The 14,151-nt window shown below is 51.3% G+C and overlaps 1 long non-coding RNA gene across 1 annotated transcript in view; it reads right to left on the bottom strand.

The window, feature by feature from the left end:
• Positions 1–14,151, bottom strand: part of LOC143997808 (uncharacterized) — a 38,140-nt gene that overhangs the window by 12,092 nt on the left and 11,897 nt on the right. Inside the window, exons 2-3 of the long non-coding RNA XR_013277740.1 lie at positions 3,602–3,703; positions 1,528–1,593 (exon numbers count right to left, since the gene is read on the bottom strand). This is a non-coding gene — a long non-coding RNA (uncharacterized LOC143997808). The remainder of the gene's footprint in view (positions 1–1,527; positions 1,594–3,601; positions 3,704–14,151) is intronic.

The raw sequence follows: 14,151 nt of genomic DNA, 5'->3' as shown, positions 1-14,151 counted from the left end.
TGGATGGGATTCCTCACCTCAGCCCCGGGGGGGAGATCATCATCCCTGTCCCCCGTCTTCCATTGGACACAGGTTGGTGGTCATCACCATTGGGCCGTATTTTAAGTTACACACCTTTTATTTTGAGAGATTGTTCTCCGCTTAAAGGATATCCCATATTTATAGATATTCATTTCAGAGCACTCCTGATGTTGGCGTGAGCCATGAAACGTGCGTCGGGTACACATCGATCTGATGCCCAGACAAGCTCGGCTCACCATGAGCAATCGATCGATCATGTTCATTGGATTTTCATGAATGGATGAGTGTTTTTATGTAACTGTAATGATAATCATGGTGTATTTTGTATAATAACTATATACTCATACAAGTGTATCATAGTACATTGTGTCCTGTATCACAGACTGACACTCTTTACAACGTGATTTGTAATTAATAAATAATTTTCTGAATGATTTGAATAAGAAATCCATTCAGTGACCGGCCTCACACAACGTCCCCTTCCTTCCTCTTCTGTTGTTTCATACAAATCAGGGATGGAGGCGTCCCACTGCTACAATCAGGTTGTGTCCGTCACATAACTATACTCCTCCTAGTGTAATTACCGCCCCTCCTCATAGGGTAAGGGGAGACTCTGCCAGGGACCCTGATGTAAGGGGCACCTGGATGTGAGGGGGTTACTAAAACAGGGACTCTATTAGGGGGGCCCTGATGTAAGGGGGAGCCCTGAGGTAAGGAGGGACTCTGATATGGGGACTCTGAGGTAAGGGGGGACTCTGATGGGGGCCCTGATGTAGGGGGGGTTACTGAAGAAGGGACCCTATGAGGGGGACCCCCATATGGGGGACATTGATGAGGACTCTGATAAGGAGAACATTGGGACCCTGATCAGGGGGGCTCTGATGTGCGGGTTTATTCATTCATGAATTTTTTCCGGCTGGTAATTTTTATACACAATTTGGACATCACTGAACGGTTTGGAGGGCGTGCCCTAGGACAACCACATATTCCCGGCATCCTGTGACTTCCTGTTGTGGATCTGGGACAGGAAGTGAAGGGAAATCTCCTTTGACCAGGGGCAGACTGACCATTCGGACACTCAGGCACTGCCCGAGGGCCCCATGCCACTAAGGGGCCCCATCAGGGTTGCCAGCCTCAATAAAACCAGGGACAGTATGTAAAAATCTGTGTTTTTTAAAAAATCCCAAGATTATAGCTGCCCCACCTCTCCAGTACCTTTTCAGTGTGTGTATACTGTGTGTATATACTGTGTGTGTATACTGTGTGGCCCCATAATCTATTGCCTGGGGGCCCCATAATCTCCTATTGCCCGGGGGCCCCATAATCTCCTATTGCCCGGGGGCCCCATGAGTTGTCAGTCTGCCCCTGCCTGTGACCCCTCAGTGTTGTACAGGAAGTAGTAGGTAGGGATGTATAAAGGGGTAAGTCTACAATCAAATATCACTCTGAGGGGGCAGAATTTCCTGATGCCCCCCCCCCGAAATAACACATAGAACCCCTGATTACCTCATAAATGGCGGTGACATCATCGGATGGAAATCGGGAAATTGGACCACCCCCTCCTGAACAGCTCTGTAGAGAGGGAAGAGATGATCGGTATTAGTAAAGTGATGGATCGGTCAGAAGATGGCGGCAGACGACCCCACAGACATGACGGGTCTATTTATAGAAAATGTGTACAGATATTCGTCCTGAGAGACTTCATGTACATTCGTTCTGGGAGAATTAACCAACTGTTGATGGATTGATGATGATGACAATCCTATAGGACAGGGGTGGACTGACAACTCATGGGGCCCCCAGGTAATAGGAGATTATGGGGCCCCCAGGCAATCCGAGATTATGGGGCCACACAGCATACAATCACACAGTATACACAGACATGTTTCTATTGGCTGAGAAGGTACTGGAGAGGTGGGGCAGCTATAATCTTGAGATTTTTAGACAAAAAGGATGTCGGCAAGGGACATTTCAGATGGCAGATGTAAAAAAAACACAGATTTTTACATACTGTCCCTGGTTTTACTGAGGCTGGCAACCCTGATGGGGCCTCTAGTGGCTCAGACCCCTTGGGCAGTGCCCCAATGGTCAGTCCGCTCTCTCCAGTCTATGGGATCACCATCATCATCACCAGTCTATGGGATCATCATCATCATCACCAGTCTATGGGATCATCATCATCACCAGTCTATGGGATCATCATCATCATCACCAGTCTATGGGATCATCATCATCACCACCAGTCTATGGGATCATCATCATCACCAGTCTATGGGATTATCATCATCATCAATAGTCTATGGGATCATCATCATCATCACCAGTCTTCATCATCATCACCAGTCTATGGGATCATCATCATCAATAGTCTATGGGATCATCATCATCATCACCAGTCTATGGGATTATCATCATCATCACCAGTCTATGGGATTATCATCATCATCACCAGTCTATGGGATTATCATCATCATCACCAGTCTATGGGATCATCATCATCATCACCAGTCTATGGGATCATCATCATCATCACCAGTCTATGGGATCATCATCATTATCACCAGTCTATGGGATCATCATCATCATTACCAGTCTATGGGATCATCATCATCATCACCAGTCTATGGGATCATCATCATCATCATCACCAGTCTATGGGATCATCATCACCAGTCTATGGGATCATCATCACCAGTCTATGGGATCATCATCATCATCACCAGTCTATAGGATCATCATCATCATCACCAGTCTATAGGATCATCATCATCATCACCAGTCTATGGGATCATCATCATCATCACCAGTCTATGGGATCATCATCACCAGTCTATGGGATCATCATCATCATCAGTCTATGGGATCATCATCATCATCACCAGTCTATGGGATCATCATCACCACCAGTCTATGGGATCATCATCATCATCATCACCAGTCTATTTGATCATCATCATCACCAGTCTATGGTATCATAGTTATCATCCTCATCATCATCCTATGGGGTCATCATCATCATCATCACCTATCAATGGGATTATTATTCTGTGGCTCATCTATCTACTTGGAATCTGGTAAAGCTGGTCATAGATTGTGTGGGTTTTTTCTTTTTTGATCAGTGGGCTGACAACGGCACTCCTCCCCTACCAGAATACATCGATCAGCGCTGCAGTCAATTGGCTACAATCGTTGATGGAGGGAAGATCTACCGGCAGTCCCGTTTGGGAGGAGCTGATCACTAGATTGACTAGTAATGGCCATAGATGGATCGTAACTTGTCCTTGCTGAATGCCGATCCATCAATGGTCATCTTATCACACTGTTATCAGCGCTGACTATTCACAATCTATTGGCGCTCGTTCCATCTGCAGGTGAGGGGCGGCGCCCGCCGATTTATGTCATTTATATCCCGAAAAATATTCATCCCAAAGAGAAAACACCTGAAGAACATTCGATTTTCCCCATCCTCACACCCGCTGGATCCCTCGTACACAACGAATGTACATGGAGTAGTGCTGGGCGAATAGTTCTGGAGATTCTTTTATAAATAGACCCCAAAGTGTCACCTCCATTCCCGTACCTTGCAAAGGACCCTTCTTGGCCATCTGCAGCACGGGAGTTGCTTCACGTTCCTCTCGCTGGATTCTGCTGGGACTTCCAGATCTCCGGAATCCATCGACTTCTACAGAATAAAACACAGATTTATCATTGGGTGATGACAAGGAGCGGGCAGGACCGACTTTTCTTCTACAATGGGAATCTCCTTCCCCTCCCCCCTCCACAGATATATCATTATCTCTTATCCAATGGTGTTCCTGTCACCTGCGCGGCACGGTAATCCCCGCCCACACATGGGTGGGTCTGATGACAGGACGGGAGGGCTCAGGGGTCATTGGGAGTAATGGCCAAGATGCTAAGACCCCGCCTCCAGTTTGGCTCCTGTACCCGCCTCCAGGGGGCGCAATGGACACATTGAGGGGAATTTTACTAAGACCGGAGAAGCCAAAATCTGGAGCAACCAATTAGCCCGGCTCTCCCATTATTATCATTAATATAAAGAAGTGTAAAAAGTATCCGATCCATCAAACGGCATCACAAATTATACAATAAAATTGTAACAATCAGAATCTGCTGCAATTGTATATACACAAGGTGATCAAATGGAGCAGCTGTGCATGGCAACCAATCGGCTTCTAGCTTTCACTTTCAGTATTTCAGTGTGGGGAACCACATGTGATCCAGACATGAATCGCACCTCATTCCTGTTCAAATCACGTGCGATTCTTTGCAGTGCAATTTGAGCCCATTCCTTTTGTACAGCTCCAATCGCAGCGCAAAGGTGCAGCACCGCTTCCTTTTTTTTTTTTCTCGCACTGGAATCTGATCGCACTGGTGTTCACACACATGCAATCTGATTCAGCCAATCGCACTGCGTTTTTTGAGAACAGTTTTTTTTTTCAGGTTCCTGCCCGGGGGCCAATATTCATCTTTCAGTGCTACATGCAACACTGTATCCAAAGAACATTTTTAGCATTTTTTTGAGACCGATAGAGATTTCTGTTGGTATTTAATCACCGCTGAATTTTTTATTTTTGGCTAAAAAACAAAACAAAAAAGACTGAAAATGTTGAAAAAAAAAAAAAAACATTTTTCATGGTTTGTTTTAAGTTTGCAAACAGGTAATTTTTCTCCTTCGCTGATAGGTAGCACTGATGGGCACTGGTAGATGACACTGCGGCGGTACTGGTGGGCAATGGCAGGCAGAACTGATAGGTGACACTGAGGCACTGGTTGGCATTGATTAGCAGCACTGGTGGGCACTGATTAGCAGCACTGGTGGGCATTGATGAGGTGGCATTGATTAGCGGCACTGGTGGGCATTGATTAGCGGCACTGGTGGACACTGATTAGCGGCACTGGTGGGCACTAATCAGGTGGCACTGATTAGCAGCACTGGTGGGCATTGATTAGCAACAGTGGTAGGCACTGAGGTGGTACAGATGGGCACTGATTAGCAGCACTGGTGGGCACTGAGGTGGCATTGATTAGCAGCACTGGTGGGCATCGATGTGACACTGATTAGCAGCACTGGTGGGCACTGATTAGCAGTACTGGTGGGCACTGATGAGGTGGCATTGATTAGCAGCACTGGTGGGTATTGATTAGCAGCACTGGTGGGCACTGATGAGGTGGCACTGATTAGCAGCACTGCTGGGCACTGATTAGCAGCACTGGTGGGCATTGATGAGGTGGCATTGATTAGCGGCACTGGTGGGCATTGATTAGTGGCACTGGTGGACACTGATTAGCGGCACTGGTGGGCACTAATCAGGTGGCACTGATTAGCAGCACTGGTGGGAATTGATTAGCAACAGTGGTAGGCACTGAGGTGGTACAGATGGGCACTGATTAGCAGCACTGGTGGGCACTGAGGTGGCATTGATTAGCAGCACTGGTGGGCATCGATGTGACACTGATTAGCAGCACTGGTGGGCACTGATTAGCAGTACTGGTGGGCACTGATGAGGTGGCATTGATTAACAGCACTGGTGGGCACTGATTAGCAGCAATGGTCATCATGTAAATAGAGAAATTTGTTTTTTGACCTTTTCTTTAACTTAAACACATTGCTAATAGCACTAGCTACATGCTTATCGTTTTAAAGTGGTTGTAAACTCTCTGGGAGCACCTTTTACCTACAGGTGAGCCTACATTAAGACCTACCTGTAGGTGCAACAAATATCTCCTAAACCGTGTAGGAGATAAACACGGTTTAGGAGATATTTGCAAAAGACTGGCACCGATGTCTACGGCACAAGCGCACTGTCTGAGCATGCTGCTGTTAACGGCGGTGATGCCATTGACATCATCGTGGCTCCAGCCAGTCACAGCGCCGGAGCACGAACTCCGGGATAGATGGCAGCGATGGAGGAGAAGAACGAGGGTCACTTTGGGGGGTTTCCATCTCAGGTAAGTTATTCATAATGAGCTAGTATGCCTTATGCCGCGTACACACGTAGCGGACTTCCCACCGGACTGTCCGCCAAACTTTCCGAACGAGCTTCTTGCCCACACACGGCACTTTTTCAGCGGACTAATACGGCGTACTAAGTCCGTCCGCCGTACTTTTGAAATGAACGGATTCGCCCACACAAGCGGAAAAAAGTCCGCTCATTTTGAGCGCATCTCCAGGTAGCTCGATTTTTCGGCGTTGGGGTTCCCCTTTAAGTCCATACCAGGTGACGGGGCCAGCGATGCCTCGGCGTGGGGGTCCCCCCCTAGGTCCACATTAGACCCTGATCCGAGCACGCTACCTGGCCGGTCAGGAAAGGGGGGGACGAGCGAGCGCCCCCCCCCCCCGAGCCGTACCAGGCCGCGTGCCCTCAACATGGGCGTTGCCTTGTCCCCATGTTGAGGAGGACAAGGGCCTCTTCCCGACAACCCTGACCGTTGGTTGTCGGGGTCTGCGGGCGGGGGGCTTATCGAAATCCGGGAGCCCCCTTTAATAAGGGGGCCCCCGGATACCGCCCCCCCACCCTATGTGAATGAGTATGGGGTACAATGTACCCCTACACCATTCACCTGTGAAAAAAAGTAAAAAAAAAAAAAAACACAACACACAAGGGTTAAAATAGTTTATTGCACAGCTCCGGGGGTCTTCTGTCCGTCTTCGGGGGTCTTCTCATCGGACTCCTCCGCTATCTTCTGCTAGCTCTTTTACTAGCGGAGGAGCCCGGCTTTCTTCTTCGCCGCCGCCCTCTTCTTCTGACTTCGGGGATCTTGTCCCCCTCTTCGGTCTTCTGTCGCCGCTGTCGCCGTCTTCTCTTCTTCTTCTCTTCAGATGTTGCCTCGTCGCTGCCTCCGCTCACAATGACTGGGACACGGCGTGCGGCGACTTATATAGGTCGCACGTTGCGTTCCCATCACTGTGAGCGGAGGCAGTGACGAGGCAACAACTGAAGAGACAGAAGGCGGCGGCGACAGAAGACCGGTTGTAAAAGAGTTAGAAGAAGGCGCGGTGGCCCCGGCAAGAAAAACCGAAGAGGGGGACAAGACCCCCGAAGTCGGAAGAAGAGGGTGGCGAATAAGAAAGCCGGGCTCCTCCGCTAGTAAAAGAGTTAACAGAAGATAGCGGAGGAGTCCGGCGAGAAGACCCCCGAAGACGGACAGAAGACCCCCCGGAGCTGTGCAGTAAACTATTTTAACCCTTGTGTGTTGTGTTTTTTTTAAACTTTTTTTCACAGGTGAATGGGTAGGGGTACATTGTACCCCATACTCATTCACATAGGGTGGGGGGGCCGGTATCCAGGGGCCCCCTTATTAAAGGGGGCTCCTGGATTCCGATAAGCCCCCCGCCTGCAGACCCCGACAACCAACGGCCAGGGTTGTCGGGAAGAGGCCCTTGTCCTCATCAACATGGGGACAAGGTGCTTTGGGGTGGGGGGGCCGCGCGGCCCCCCCATCCCCAAGGCACCCCCCCATGTTGAGGGCACGCGGCCTGCTACGGCTCAGGAGGGGGGAGCGCTCGCTTGTCCCCACCCCCTTTCCTGGCCGGCCGGGTAGCGTGCTCGGATAAGGGTCTAATGTGGACCTAGGGGGGGAACCCCATGCCGATTTTTCGGTGTAGGGGTTCCCCTTTAAGTCCATACCAGGTGACGGTGCCTCCTTCACTGGCCCCGGCTACCTGGAGACCCGCTCAAAATGAGCGGACTTTTCTCCGGGCGGGAAAAGTCTATTCATTTGAAAAGTACGGAGGACTGGCACACACGGATTGTCCGCCGAAATGCGAGTCCGACGGACAGATTGGAGTGCAAAACTGGGTAAAAAATGTCCGCCGGAGCCTACACACGGGGGGATTGTCCGCCGGACTTTTCCACCGGATTGTTTGATCGTGTGTAGGAGGCATAACTCGTTATGCATTTGCCTTACAGGGTGTGGTGTGTGAGGTTTTTTTTTATTTATTTTTTCCTGCCTTTACTTCCTCTTTAAATGCTAATAGTTGCAGAGTTTAGACCAAAAAGCTATTTTTAGGTACTTTTTTGCAGTGCCAGTAAAAAAGTGGAGTCGTTCTGTAAATTTTGGCATCTTGCCAGTAAATTACAATTGGGGGGGGGGGGGGTTGGCAACACTGTCTGCAAGCCAATCCCGAACATTCTTGTACCCATAAAATAGGCTTAGAATGCTGTGCCACATGTAAGACTCTCACAGACATGCATAAACCTCAGCACAATAACTCCTCCAAGAAATCTGATTTGTGGACTGAATGGGGGAAAGAAAAATGGATTCCTCTATCCACACAAATTAGGTGGATGGAGGTATTCCCTGCTCTCCTTAGGGGGGAGGGGGTCAAAGGATCTGGCCATTTCTGATTGGTGCTCTGCGTGGCGAATCAACAGAACGCCTGACTCTGTGGAGGGGGCAGGACGGGGGGTGGGGTAGTACAGTGTTCCCTCTGCCCAGGACAGTTAGCCACAGTTTGGTGTGAGTAAAATGTGTCCGGGTTTCATGTGTCTTAAACCCGGACACATGGTTCAAAACTCGGACTGTCCGTTCCAGTCCTGGCCAGGTGGCAACCCCATCCTCAACCATAATCTACGAATGTTGATGGTCAGAACTGTTGTGTGGAGGGGTAGTTGGCCTCGCAGCCCATGACACTGTTTGACACACCTCCAGACTTTTTGAGATGGGATTGAGTGACACCTATTAGCAAAATTATGTAGGCATAGGACACACACCCCCGCCACGCCCTCTTAAAGGGGAATTTAACAAAAAAGACTGGTTAAACCCACGAGTACTTCTTCCCTTTTTTTTTCTACTACTATTCCTTTGTTCTGTCTATATAGATCAGACCAAAATGAGGGAGAAATGAGGAGGAAAGAGGGACAGAGGGACATTGCTCCAAATCCAGGGACAGTCCCTCAAAATCCGGGACAGTTGGGAGCTATGCTGTTTGATCCCAGTAGCAGTGTTGCCAACTGCCCATAGATTTACGTAAAAAAAGATGGCCGCGAGCTGACCTTGCAACTGCGCATGTGCCATTCCGAAGCCGGCCGGGCTCTGGAAAGCTCGTACATGCTCAGCCTGGAGGCGCATGCGCAGTAATGTAATCGAGCCACCCGGCGCCATTTTGAATAGACGGTCGGGACACTATGGCAGTCAGTGGCTCATGCAGTGTACTCCCCATAGGCAGAGAGGTCCGGAGGAGTCGAGCAGGGGTGAGGAGGAGGAGAAGAGTAAAACTGTGGGGGATACCAGAGTGAGAGGAGGACATCGCTGGGAGCCCGGAGGTGCGGGGGAGGCTGGGACAGAGTCTCGGATGTGCTCTGTCCAGTGTCCACCATAATATTACTTCTCCACATCATCAGTGTGCTGTGTCCTCCTCCTGTGCCCCTTTCACCTCTCCACAGGTCAGGGCTGCACTGCAATGCAGAAGAGCATTTGTGAGGTCAGGCATTGATGTTGAAGGAGAAGGCCTGGCTCGCAGTCTCCGCCCTAAGTCATCCCAAAGCTGTTCTATCGGGTTGAGATCAGGACTCTGTGTGCAGGCCAGACAAGTTCTTCCACCCCAAACTCACTCATCCATGTCTTTATGGAAGAATGGTCATTCCCATAGACACACTCCTAAACCTTGTGGGTGGTCTTCCCAGAAGAGTTGAAGTCGTTATAGCTGCTAAGGGCCAACTCAATATTGAACTCTCCGGACTAAGACTTGGTTGCCATTAAAGGTCATGTGTGTGTCAAGGCAGGCGTCCCAATACTTTTGGCAACATAATGTATATGGACATTTTTAGTTGTGTCTATAGAAGGCCTTATGATGTGGACGGAATGTTCCTGGATGCGGAGGTGGCTCTCTAACTAGGAGGTTGCCTTAGGCCTCGCCCCCCCCCCCCCCCCGGGGCCTCGCGGCTGCCTAATTTGCCCGTACCGCAGCCTCGATGATTCGCTGGGACCGTGCTGCAATATGATCCATTCTCAACTGGAGACCCAGCCATGAGCTCCACTCCACTGTGCATTGCAGCTGCCCCGGCATTTCTCCCCAGCTGCCTGACACACACAGTGCACTGTGGAGCAGAGAAAACTGAACCCGCCCCTCCTCCTCCTCCTGTGCTGTAATGTTTTCCTGTGCACAGAGGTCAGAGGAGGAGGAGGAGGAGGAGGAGGGGGGAAGGAGGCACACCACCTGTACCGAGAGTGCGTTGGTCTGAGGTCTGTGCAATCTAAAAGTGAGTCCTATGCCGCGTACACGCGATCGGACAATCCGCCCGTGTGTGGGCTCCGGCAGACTTTTTCTTTCCAAAAGTCCGGTGGACTTAGAAAGAAGTTTTGACTCAAAATTGTCCGCCGGACTGCCGTCTGTGTGCTAGTCTGCCGGACTTTTGAAATGAACGGACTTGCCCACACACAGAGAAAAGTCCGTTAATTTTGAACGCGGCTCCAGGTAGCCAGGACTAGCGAAGGAAATCAACGCCGTCGCCTCCATTGGCGAGATTGACACCTCGCTGGCTCCGGTGCTAGCAGAAGATAGCGGAGGAGTCCGGTGAGAGCACCCCCCAAGACGGAAGAAGACAACCGGAGCTGTGCAATAAATTATTTTAAAAAACATGTGTTGTGTTTTTTTCTTTACACTTTTTTTCACCAGTTGAATGGGTAGGGGTACATGGTACCCCAATACTCATTCACATAGGGTGGGGGGGGCTGGTATTTGGGGCCCCCCTTATTAAAGGGGGCTCCTGGATTCTGATAAGCCCCCCGCCCGCAGACCCCAACAACCAACGGCCAGGGTTCCAGGGTTGTCGGGAAGTGGCCCTTGTCCTCATCCACATGGGGACAAGGTGCTTTGGGGTGGGGGGGCCGTGCGCCCCCCCCTTCCCCAAAGCACCCCCCATGTTGAGGGCACGTGGCCTGGTACGGCTCAGAAGGGGGGGCCCGCTCGCTCGCTGGAGCCGCGTTCAAAATGAACGGACTTTTCTCCGTGTGGGCCAGTCTGTTCATTTCAAAAGTCCATAGTCCGGCGGTTTGTCCGCCGGAAAAGTCCAGTCGTGTGTGGGCAGGTCCACTCGTTCAGCAAGTCTGGCGGACCTCCGCTGCAAAGTCCGGCGATTTGTCCGCCGGATAGTCAGATCGTGTGTACGCGGCATTACATGAAGAAGAGGGTGAGGGAGGGGGATAAGCAAAGAGTTCACTTGGAGTGATTTGGGGGAGAGGATATCCGTCCATTTTCTCCCCGATCCATCCACCTCACCCCAGTCCCATCCTAGTTCCATTCATCCCCCTATCCCATCCCGGCTCCATCGACCTCACCCCCATCCCATCCCGGCTCCATCCACCTCACCCCCATCCCTTCCCAGCTACATTCACCTCACTCCAATCCCTTCCCAGCTCCAACCACCTCACCCCAATCCCTTCCTGGCTCCATCCACCTCACCCCAATCCCTTCCTGGCTCCATCCACCTCACCCCAATCCCTTCCCGGCTCCATCCACCTCACCCCAATCCCTTCCCAGCTCCATTCACCTCACCCCAATCCCTTCCCGGCTCCATCCACCTCACCCCAATCCCTTCCCGGCTCCATCCACCTCACCCCAATCCCTTCCCAGCTCCATTCACCTCACCCCAATCCCTTCCCGGCTCCATCCACCTCACCCCAATCCCTTCCCGGCTCCATCCACCTCACCCCAATCCCTTCCCGGCTCCATCCACCTCACCCCAATCCCTTCCCGGCTCCATCCACCTCACCCCAATCCCTTCCCGGCTCCATCCACCTCACCCCAATCCCTTCCCGGCTCCATTCACCTCACCCCAATCCCTTCCCGCCTCCATCCACCTCACCCCAATCCCTTCCCGGCTCCATTCACCTCACCCCAATCCCTTCCCGGCTCCATCCACCTCACCCCAATCCCTTCCCGCCTCCATCCACCTCACCCCAATCCCTTCCCGGCTCCATTCACCTCACCCCAATCCCTTCCCGCCTCCATCCACCTCACCCCAATCCCTTCCCGGCTCCATTCACCTCACCCCAATCCCTTCCCGCCTCCATCCACCTCACCCCAATCCCTTCCCGCCTCCATCCACCTCACCCCAATCCCTTCCCGGCTCCATTGACCTCACCCCCATCCCTTCCCGGCTCCAACCACCTCACCCCAATCCCTTCCCGGCTCCATTCACCTCACCCCAATACCTTCCCGGCTCCAACCACCTCACCCCAATCCCTTCCCGGCTCCATCCACCTCACCCCAATCCCTTCCCGGCTCCACCTCACCCCAATCCCTTCTCGGCTCCATTCACCTCACCCCAATCCCTTCCTGGCTCCATTCACCTCACCCCAATACCTTCCCGGCTCCAACCACCTCACCCCAATCCCTTCCCGGCTCCATCCACCTCACCCCAATCCCTTCCCGGCTCCACCTCACCCCAATCCCTTCTCGGCTCCATTCACCTCACCCCAATCCCTTCCCGGCTCCATTCACCTCACCCCAATCCCTTCCCGGCTCCATTCACCTCACCCCAATCCCTTCCCGGCTCCACCTCACCCCAATCCCTTCTCGGCTCCATTCATTTCACCCCAATCCCTTCCCGACTCCATCCACCTCACCCCAATCCCTTCCCGGCTCCATCCACCTCACCCCCATCCCACCCGGCTCCATCTCTTCCCCCAGCAGGTCTGTACTGGCCATCGGGACTACCGGGAGATTCCCGTGAGCCGATTGGCTCAGTGGGCTGCTGGACCGTTTGTCAGGCTGATCAATAGTGGGGTTTTTTTTTAACGCTGGTGGCGGCAGCAGCTGCGGCTCCGCTACAGCGCCTGGGCCGGCCCGGCACACAAGTTCCACCCCTTTATGACGCTGCCACTCACTAACCGTACTGGCAGCCTCCTTGTCCCAGCGCTGTGACGTCACACGTGGCCGGAGAGTGGAGGCGGCCCGGGGATATGGGAGGAGTCAGAGCGTAGCAGCTGCTGCCCAAGCTTACAGTGCCTTGCGAAAGTATTCGGCCCCCTTGAACTTTTCAACCTTTTGCCACATTTCAGGCTTCAAACATAAAGATATAAAATGTTTATTTTTTGTGAAGAATCACCAACAAGTGGGACACAATTGTGAAGTGGAACGAAATCTATTGGATTTTTGAAACTTTTTTAACTAATAAAAAAATGAAAAGTGGGGCGTGTAAAATGATTCGGCCCCCTTGCGTTAATACTTTGTAGAGCCACCTTTTGCTGCGATTACAGCTGCAAGTCGCTTGGGGTGTCTCTATCAGTTTTGCACATCGAGAGACTGAAATTCTTGCCCATTCTTCCTTGCAAAACAGCTGGAGCTCAGTGAGGTTGGATGGAGAGCGTTTGTGAACAGCAGTTTTCAGCTCTTTCCACAGATTCTCGATTGGATTCAGGTCTGGACTTTGACTTGGCCATTCTAACACCTGGATACGTTTATTTGTGAACCATTCCTTTGTAGATTTTGCTGTATGTTTGGGATCATTGTCTTGTTGGAAGATAAATCTCCGTCCCAGTTTCAGGTCTTTTGCAGACTCCAACAGGTTTTCATCCAGAATGGTCCTGTATTTGGCTGCATCCATCTTCCCCTCAATTTTAACCATCTTCCCTGTCCCTGCTGAAGAAAAGCAGGCCCAAACCATGATGCTGCCACCACCATGTGTGACAGTGGGGATGGTGTGTTGAGGGTGATGAGCTGTGTTGCTTTTACGCCAAACATATAGTTTTGCATTGTGGGCAAAAAGTTGGATTTTGGTTTCATCTGACCAGAGCACCTTCTTCCACATGTTTGGTGTGTCTCCCAGGTGGCTTGTGGCAAACTTTAGACGAGACTTTTTATGGATATCTTTGAGAAATGGCTTTCTTCTTGCCACTCTTCCATAAAGGGCAGATTTGTGCAGTGTACGACTGATTGTTGTCCTATGGACAGACTCTCCCACCTCAGCTGTAGTTCTCTGCAGTTCATCCAGAGTGATCATGGGCCTCTTGGCTGCATCTCTGATCAGTCTTCTCCTTGTCTGAGCTGAAAGTTTAGAGGGACGGCCAGGTCTTGGTAGATTTGCAGTGGTCTGATACTCCTTCCATTTCAAAATGATGGCTTGCACAGTGCTCCTTGGGATGTTTAAAGCTTGGGAAATCTTT

The sequence above is a fragment of the Lithobates pipiens genome, unplaced genomic scaffold (genome assembly GCF_037356315.1).
Source record: "Lithobates pipiens isolate NorthernLeopardFrog02 unplaced genomic scaffold, aLitPip1_a1.2 Scaffold_19, whole genome shotgun sequence".
Lineage (NCBI taxonomy): Eukaryota > Metazoa > Chordata > Amphibia > Anura > Ranidae > Lithobates > Lithobates pipiens.
Note: the sequence above shows the minus strand (reverse complement) of the source record. Positions and strands in the feature narration are given on the sequence as shown.